This window comes from Octopus bimaculoides, chromosome 18, assembly GCF_046866305.1.
Source record: "Octopus bimaculoides isolate indiv1 chromosome 18, ASM4686630v1, whole genome shotgun sequence".
Classification (NCBI taxonomy): domain Eukaryota; kingdom Metazoa; phylum Mollusca; class Cephalopoda; order Octopoda; family Octopodidae; genus Octopus; species Octopus bimaculoides.
Window position 1 is genome coordinate 53,031,622 of NC_142945.1, and position 10,000 is coordinate 53,041,621.

Here is a 10,000-nt window from a genome sequence, read left to right on the forward strand (position 1 = left end):
CGTCGAACAGGTATGGAAGCAGAGAAGCAGATAAATAAGTTGGTTTAAGAAGTATATTTATATGTGTTTACAAAATAAAGACTACGGAAAACTCTGTATTTCGTGTTCCATGTAAATATATATATTCAATAAGCCCACTTGAGTTTATCTGACGCATATATAGACTTGCAGATATAAGGCGCAAGTGTGGCAAGAAGTTTGGTTCCCAGCAATATGGTTCTGTGTTCAGTCCCACTTCGCACGTTGGGCAGGTGTTTTTTTTTTTTTTACTATAGGAATTATTATTAACAGGTTTTGGACAATATAGTACTTAAAATTAGAAGAATTCAGAGCTAACTAAAGGGAATGATAACACGTCAGTTATAACCTGGATCAGTAGAATAAATAATGTATAGCAGAAATTTATAGATATTATAATTTATTACTCTTCAATTACTGAAGCCGTGACAGGTTGCTCACGTGTGCTGCTGGGGAATAACATGGAACCCGCACAGCGAACTGAATGGTCGATCGTTCGCAAATAAACTGACTCTCCTCCCAGTCTCAGCTGGTGAGGAATCCTAATAAGACATAAGTAATACGTGTCAAAAGAAAGGATGAACCCTATGTAGAACCAACCACTGTCTATAGCAAGAACGTGGAGTCTTAGACACTCCGGGTTAGCGTTTCACATGATGTATGGCCACTGGGAATGAAGCACCTTTTTCCTTTTGTTAAAGCACGTCTCTAAGAGAGAGGGCACTACTATATCGACAGCTACACTAGCAGTGTGGCGAAGAGGACTAAACAGACTTGGAAGGCACTTAGAAAGAATTCCACTCAACACATGGCTATGATGCTCCCCCACGACTTCTGCTCGTGATCAGAGATGGACATATCGTCAGCCACCAAGGGACATGCTCAACTGATTAAAGCCAAACTACTGACAAGCAAATCTGTGGTAACGAGCAGAATATTTGCTTTTGGCCCAACATTCACACGAAAACGACCATGTACATATTAACACTTTCAATCAGTGAAGGTCAGAAGCCATGAGAGCCACAGCCTGGTACTGAGACTGCATCGTAATTTACTTTCAGTGTAATAAAAAAACCGAGTTTGGTTTGGCCTTAGGCATTACGTACCATTATTTAAAGAAAATTGCTACGAACTAGAATCAAAATCGGGTTTTAGCCGCGACTCAAAAAGAGCTTTAACATTACTCACCACTTCTAGAGAGTAAATTATCGCTTATTGATGTGCATAGCAGCTTCATTAGAAACGTTTGGATATAACCGGATAACGTTTCGATATATCGCAAAGTATTCTGGTATTAATATATATGGGCGTTAATATAGGAATATGATAATTAATGCTGAGCTAATCTTTTGTTGTATTTCCGCAACCAGGATATTTGCAAACGTTATTAATGTTGGGATATCATTAGATGCGTTTAGCAGTTTGCAAAAGTTGGTTTGGTAACAGGATTTTCAATTCACTAATATACGCCATCGAAACCTCGTTTCTTTCCATAATTGAAATGTAGACACACACTGCACATGCACAAATACACACAGACATAAATACACACACACACACACACACACGCACACGCACACACACACGCACACACACGCACACACACACATACACACACATACACACACACAAGTCGGCGAGCTGGCAAGCAACGTTAGCACGCCGGCCGAAATGCTTAGCGGTATTTCGTCTGCCGCTACGTTTTGAGTTCAAATTCCGCCGAGGTCGACTTTGCCTTTCATCCTTTCGGAGTCAATTAAATAAGTACCAATCCGTTTGTCTGTCCTTGTTTGTCCCCTCTGTGTGTAGCCCCTTGTGGGTAGTAAAGAAATCACACACACACACACACACACACACAGTGTGTGAGAGCAGCGCTTGCCATCAGAGTGAAACTGGAATGCAAATATACGAAGCCCGGTATACCCAGTACACAGTCTGCTAAGGGTACGCCAGGCACATACATCACAACCATTTGCACTCGACATAGTGATCCCACGTCAAGATTAACAGCACATGACCTTGTAGGTGGAGCCCAATTAGAATATTTTTCAGGTCGAGTAGTCCATCATGCTCAAAAGGTCCTTCAATAAGGTTTATTTTAAGGATGATGAAAAAAAAACACCCATGTGTTTCCAGAGGTGATAATCCAAACCCCAAAGAATTCCACTCAACACATGGCTATGATGCTCCCCCACTACTTCTGCTCGTGATCAGAGATGCACATATCATCAGCCACCAAGGGACATGCTCAACTGGTTAAGGTCAAGCAACAGACAAGCAAATCTGTGGTATTAAGCAGAATATTTGCTGTAAGCCATCTTTTATGCCAAGACAAAACAATGTACATGATAACACTTCCAATCAATTAAGATCAGAAGCCATGAGAACCACTGCCTGGGGCTGCATCAGGGCATTTATTATTATTATTATTATTATTATTATTATTATTATTATTATTATTATTATTATTATTATTAATAATAATAATAATAATAATAATAATAATAATAATAATATTATTATTAGTATCATTTTTACTACGACTATTAATATTATTCGCTTAATGTCTTTGACATCAGGAATCATTCAACTCTATATTTTTCATATATATGTTCTACTCTATATTATGCATTGAGCACTTTACATTTCTTATTCCCTCGTATCAAAATATTTATAATATATATATCTACATATATATCATGCACGGTACATCATATACATATATACATATGGCAGCGAGTGCATATGTCTCTATATGTACAAGCAAATGCATGTGTGTGTGTGTGTGTGTGTGTGTGTGTGTGTGTGTGTGTGTGTGTGTGTGTGTGTGTGTGTGTGTGTGTGTGTGTGTGTGTGTGTGTTTTTGTTTATTTTCATACATTTACAATTCCTGAAAACAATAGCAGTCAATAAGAGACATACAGAAATAGCTTTGGTATTATTTCACAAACTCAATTATAAGGAGCAACATCGGTTTACGAGCAGACTATTGATAGAATTACAGGAATGGTAACTAACCAAAAGCGAAATGGATTCACAGCGAATGTTTATTACTGTTTCTCGCCAGGTGTGCGCGCGTCAGTGTTTGCTTTGTATGTATTATTCCTCAGTGTATGTGTGTGTGTGTGTGTGTGTGTGTGTGTGTGTGTGTGTGTGTGTGTGATGCTTACTGCAGTTTTTCTTTTATTTCAAGACGTTAGGTTTATCACTTGCACAGATATCAATATCATATGAAAAGCGGTAAATAACAAAGTCAAAATATCAGGTATAGATATAAATAATACATACATACATACATAAATATATGTATGTACATACAAATAGGTATACACACACACGCATATATATATATATATATATATATATATGGGAGAATATACAAAAAATAACAACAGACGAGGACAGGTGGTGTAAATAACAAAAGTATATATTAGTATGACGCTCGGGAATACGGAAAGTCTTTGACGTTTCGAGCTACGCTCTTCAACAGAAAGAATACGGAGACAAGGAGAAAAACACGGAGAAAAAAAATTGAATAGTGTTCAGTCAACGGTCAATATATATATATATATATATATATATATATATATATATATATATATATATATATATATATATATATATATGTATATGCATATATATATGTATATAATATTATTAGTAGTACCCAGCGACTGCTGGGTATTCAACATACGATCGAGTTCGATCTATCTATCTATCTATCTATCTATCTATCTATCTATCTATCTATCTATCTATCTATCTATATATATATATATATCTATCTATCTGTCTATCTGTCTGTCTGTCTGTCTGTCTGTCTGTCTGTCTGTCTATCTTATTTCTCTATCTATATATTTATAAATGTATAATATATGCATGTGTGTGCATGTACATATATATTGCATATATATATATATACATATATACATATATATATATATATGTATATATACATATATATATATATATATAAAAATAAGCAACACGGATTTCAAAGGTGATTGCAGTACGCACGTTTTGATTGAAATCCGTGTTGCTTATTTTTTGATTTTAATCACCTATCCCTTTGGGATGCGATATTCGGGTGCCTACGAATAAGTACCATATTCAAGCCTTGAATCTATATCTAAACCGTATATATATATATATATATATATATATATATATATATATATATATATATTAGAAAAAATAAGGTACTGAGAGATCTGAATGGTTGCACATTTACAGATTTTTATTAATATGTCACATGTTTTATAAATCATATATTAGCACTTGCACGAAGATTCTACTAGATTAGATGCAAGCGCTATTATATGATTTATAAAAACATGTTACATTAGTAAAAATTTGTAAATGTGCAACTATTCAGATTTCTGAGTTCCTTATTTTTTTTAATATATAATACCTGTACATCACCTCCAAACCTTCTAATATATATATATATATGTATGTATATATATATATATATATATATATATATATATATATATATATATATATATATATATATATATATATATATATATATATATATATATATATATAATGTATATATACATAGAAACGCTCGTTCAACTCCTATGCAAGAATGTAATATATAATATATTTTATTATTCTGTAGTTAGATTACAACAAACCATTTCTTTTCAAACGCATTCAGAAACTCTTCACAATTTCTTTAACTCTTCATAATATAGTTTAAGCTGAACGATAAATAGGTTTCCATTATTTTCATCAGTGTAATTGTACTTTAAGAGATCGGCATTTAAATAATTTTTAACTTACTAACGTGCCTTATGCATTAATTGATAAATCTTTCATTATATGAAAAGCTAGGTAAGCATATATCTCCATATGTTCAGGTGTGTGCAGGTGTATACATAAGTACATACATATATATGTGTGTATATTTATATATATACATATGTATATATACATACATATATATATATATATATATATATATATATATATATATATATATATATATATATATATATATATATATATATATATATATATATATATATATATATACATACATATATATATATGTATATAGTACATGTATAAATATATACACATATACACATATATACTGTTCTGGGGCCACTACTGTTCATAGTGGCCCTTCTGGACATGCCCACGGTCACTCGGAGAGCCACTGTCACTAGCTATACTGATGACACAAAGATATCTCAGGCAATAAAGAATCCTGATGATATTGTAAGCCTGCAGAATGACCTAAATGCAATATATGAGTGGGCAGAGCAAAATAATATGCAGTTCAAGACCACAAGTACCTCCCAACTGGCATACACAGGGCCTGGAGGTACTGCAATCCCAGAACCACAAACAGTAAGAGATCTGGGCATCAACATGTGTAGTGATGCATCATTTCACATGCACATTGTCAAGTTGACAGCAAAGTGCAGACAACTGGCAGGGTGGATACTGAGGACTTTCCGTACAAGGGATCAAAATGTCATGTTGATTCTATGGAAGACATTTGTTCTGAGCCGCCTAGACTATTGCTCTCAGTTGTGGTCACCACACAGTGTTAAGCGGACAGCAGAACTCGAGGCAATTCAGCGGCACTATACAAAAAAGATCGCCACAGTCCAACAGATGAACTACAGGGAGCGACTGAAGGCACTAGGTCTCTACTCCCTGGAGCGCAGGCGGGAGAGATATGTAATAATATACATATGGAAAATACTGGAAGGACTGGTGCCAAACTTTGGTATCAAGTACTACAGGAATGCCCGCACGGGTCGCCACTGTATGGTGCCAAAGGTACCGTCCACTGCATCTCACATAAGAACGAGATACTGCAGCAGCCTCGGTTTCAGAGGACCTCAGCTCTTCAATGCCCTGCCAAAACATTTGAGAGACATGCAAGACATGGATGCAGAAGTCTTCAAGACAAAACTTGACGCTTTCCTCTCCACGATACCAGACGAACCAATGGCTCGTAATGAGACGCAGTTTAGGGCAGCTGTGTCAAATTCTCTTATACACCAGATGTGCCATCAAAACTCTTGATTGGACCATGTCAGGTGGGGGAGAAGAGCCATGCAAGGAACGTGAAAATCACGGTGGTGCACCAGCATGACCGCAGCCACTTGGCTGAAACACATAAATAAATAAATAAATATATATATGTGTAAATCTATACTTATCTATCTATCTGTCTGTCTGTCTATATATATGTATGTATGTGTGTTTGTGTATACAGAGCAAGAGAGAGTCAAATATGCTTTTGGTTGCATATGTATATATATAAATATATATATATACATAAGTACTTATACATACATATATGCACACGCATATATATATATATATATATATATATATATATATATATATATATATATATATATATATATATATATATATATATATGAATATATGTATAAATATATATACACATATAATTACATTCATATACATATATACAAAGATTATATATATATATATATATATATATATATATATATATATATATATATATCTTTGTATGGGAATACGTACATGTATGCATGTGCATCTGTTTGTGTTGGAGAGGGGTGGTGTTTACGCTATATAAATATATAAAATTGAATTTTAAACTCAATTTTGCTGCAGACACAAATGACATTTCGTTAAAATAAAGAATTAAATAGAAATGACGAGCAACGATCTAACATATATATCTAATTCAGTTTGGTGAACAAATGATTGTTCTTTATTCATTAACCCTTATTCAAAATCAACAATCCGATATTCTTGGTTTCAATCACAGAATTTATTTGAAGCGTTTAGCTTTGACTCTGTCAGTCGCAGTACGCTGTCAAGTACTCATTATATCGAGTATTGATAACATCAACCCAACACACACCCGTACGTACGTACGGATGTATGTATGTATGTATGTATGTATGTATAATATAGCTTGTTAGGGTAAATCCCAGCTGTGTAACGGTGAATAAATAATACTAAAATATTTCAATTTTTCAGTTTTGTTGTGTGTGTGTGTGTGTGTATATATATATATATATATATATTTATATATATATATCCCCAAAATGGAACAAGAACGCAACAGACGACAATAAAACACCCGGACAGATTGCCGACGAAAATTTGGACAGGAAAAACAACAAACGGACGGACAGGAAAAAACAAGGACGGGTCATTCGTGGCCTTCTCTCCTGAGTCACGTTTGCAGATTATCCTTACAGTGTCGGCCGGTATGTATATATATATATATATATATATATATATGTATATATATATATATATATATATATATATATATATATATATATATATATATATATATATATATATATGTATGTATGTATGAGAGAGAGACAGGGAGAGAGAGAGAGAGACAGAGAGAGAGAGGTAGAGAGAGGGAGAGAGAGAAAGAAAAGTTGAGGGAGAGATTTCTTTGGCTGTTCCCTCCATTGACAGGGAACGTATCGCCTCGCCAGGAGTTAATTTCATCACTTATCTCACGGTATATTTCGTAAATGAAGCAAATTTTTAAGTTTAATGGAATAGAGCTTACAATATCATATTATCTACGCATATATTTATTTCATTCAATTTTCTTTCCGTTTAATATTTTCCCTTTTCCTTTCAACTATCCAAGCCCGTCAATTCGTATACAGTTGCTATTTCGATTTAATTTAATCTCTTCAGAACGAAGTATCTCCGAACATTTTAATTACATTATTTTCATTTCGGAATAAGAAAAGATTTTGGCAAAACGAGAAATAGGAAAGCTGTATGATTAAATCAGCTCACTAGAAAGTATTCGACTCTGGTATCTGGAGGGTTTTTAACCCAATACTTATACGCTGCTGTTTATAGTTTTCTCGACTTTGAGATCAACTGATCCACCAGGACGGGAAAAGCTAAATAAGAATTGTTCCACGTTGTCTCGAAGTTTATATATATATTCTTTTAATTGTTTCAGTCATTTGACTGTGGCCATGCTGGAGCACCGCCTTTAGTCGACCAAATCGACCCTAGCACTTATTCTTTGTAAGCCTAGTACTTATTCTATCGGTCTATTTTGCCGAACCGCTAAGTTTGGGTTTCTTCGGGTACATCAATAAAAAATCTCACTAGAGATTTCTTGAGTCCGTTTACATACTGCTATATGTCCATCGAATTCGAGAATGAGTAAAATCAGAGAAAAATTATTGAAACGCAAAAATTTGAAATATGAACGTGGAAAATATACATTCTAGTATTGTCATTTTTCTAAACTAGAATATATACTTTCTTTCTTTCTTCGTTCCTTTCTTTCTTTCTTTCTTTCTTTCTTTCTTTCTTTCTTTCTTTCTTTCTTTCTTTCTTTCTTTCTTTCTTTCTTTCTTTCTTTCTTTCTTTCTAATCATGTGTCTCTCATCTCTGTTCATCTTTCTCCTTTGCTGCTTTCACATTCTCGTACCTCCACTTTCACTTTTACCCCACCACCACCACCACCACCACCACGACCAGTCCCGTCCTTGGTTTCTTCTTTGTGAGTCTTGTACTCTCTGTGCCTCTCATCGACTCTCAACTCTCATCTCTCTCTTTCTCTCTCTCTGTCTCTCTCTCTCTCTCTCTCTCTCTCTCTCTCTCTCTCCCTCTGTTTCTCTTCCTTTCTTCCTGCTTTTACCATTAGCTTCTTTCTACTTCTCTCTCCTCTTTCTACATCTTTCTTCATCTTCTTTCTCCCTCCACCCCTCTCTCCCTATCCTCAACCCTTCCTTCTTTCCGTCTTTCCTACTCTCTCCCACACTATCTATCTATCTACGAATCGATCTATCTATCTATCTATCTATCTATCTGTCTATCAATCTCGCTGTCTATCTATCCCACCTCCCTCTCTTTTCTCTCTCCCTTCTCTCTCTCTCTCCTCTTCTCTCTCTATCTCTCCCCACTCACTCACTCTCTCTTTCTCTATCTCTCCCCACTCTCTCTTTCTCTCTCTCTCTCTCTCTCTCTCTCTCTCTCTCTCTCTCTCTCTCTCCGATAGTGCCCCCCGTATATCCTACTTACAACATATGTTGATATATTCGACCTTACGGAAAGTGATGAGATCGAGGTGAAATACAGTTATTTATTCTCCTCGCTTGACATTTAAACTACTCCTGCATACTCCTGATAAATACTTTCTCGGTTATCAGTGGGTGGTTACAACACACACACACACACACACACACACACACACACACACTCGGTCGTTTATTTTTTTACCACCACTCCCCCTTATTACTATCTCTTGTCTTACATACAAACTATGTAACGGCCATGTCAGTTCCTGTATATTTAGAAATTTACATGACTGTTGATGTTGTAGCTGTTGTTGTTGATGTTGGCAATGTTATTATTGTTTAACCATAGGTCAGCCCCTAAGGGAGCAGACCCATAATCGAAACCAACCCAACCGTGACCACCACTCAATTTTTCCTACATGCAGAACACCAATACATTACCCATGGTGCTCTTTTCAAAGAAGTTGTGGTCACAAGTGGAGAGTCTGGTCCTTCGTTCCTTCTTTATTGGTGATGCCATTGCTGTCATGTTTCAAATAAGGCCCCTGGCGAGGGATGAGGTGGGGTACAGGCTAATGATCGAAGCAATTCCAAGCATGACCAGCTCGTCTTTATCCTACATGGACGCACCCTAGAGCCATATTAACCAACGTATTAATATATTTCTTTCTAAGTAAATGGAGAGTGGTTTGAGGATTATTTAGCTGCTATATCTAACAGGTAATGCGGCCACATAGAGTCACCCTCATTGCTGTTCAAACCCAGGAGTTCCAGATCCGCTAGAGTTATAATCAAAAGCATGTCACTTAGGACTATCTTATGTGACAACGTAGATACTCTGATATTGCTGTTTCGGCCAAGGACCTCCGCAAAACCTGTCCTAATCCGGCAAAATTATAATTAAAAGTTTGTCAGCTATGGTCATCTTGTACGATAGC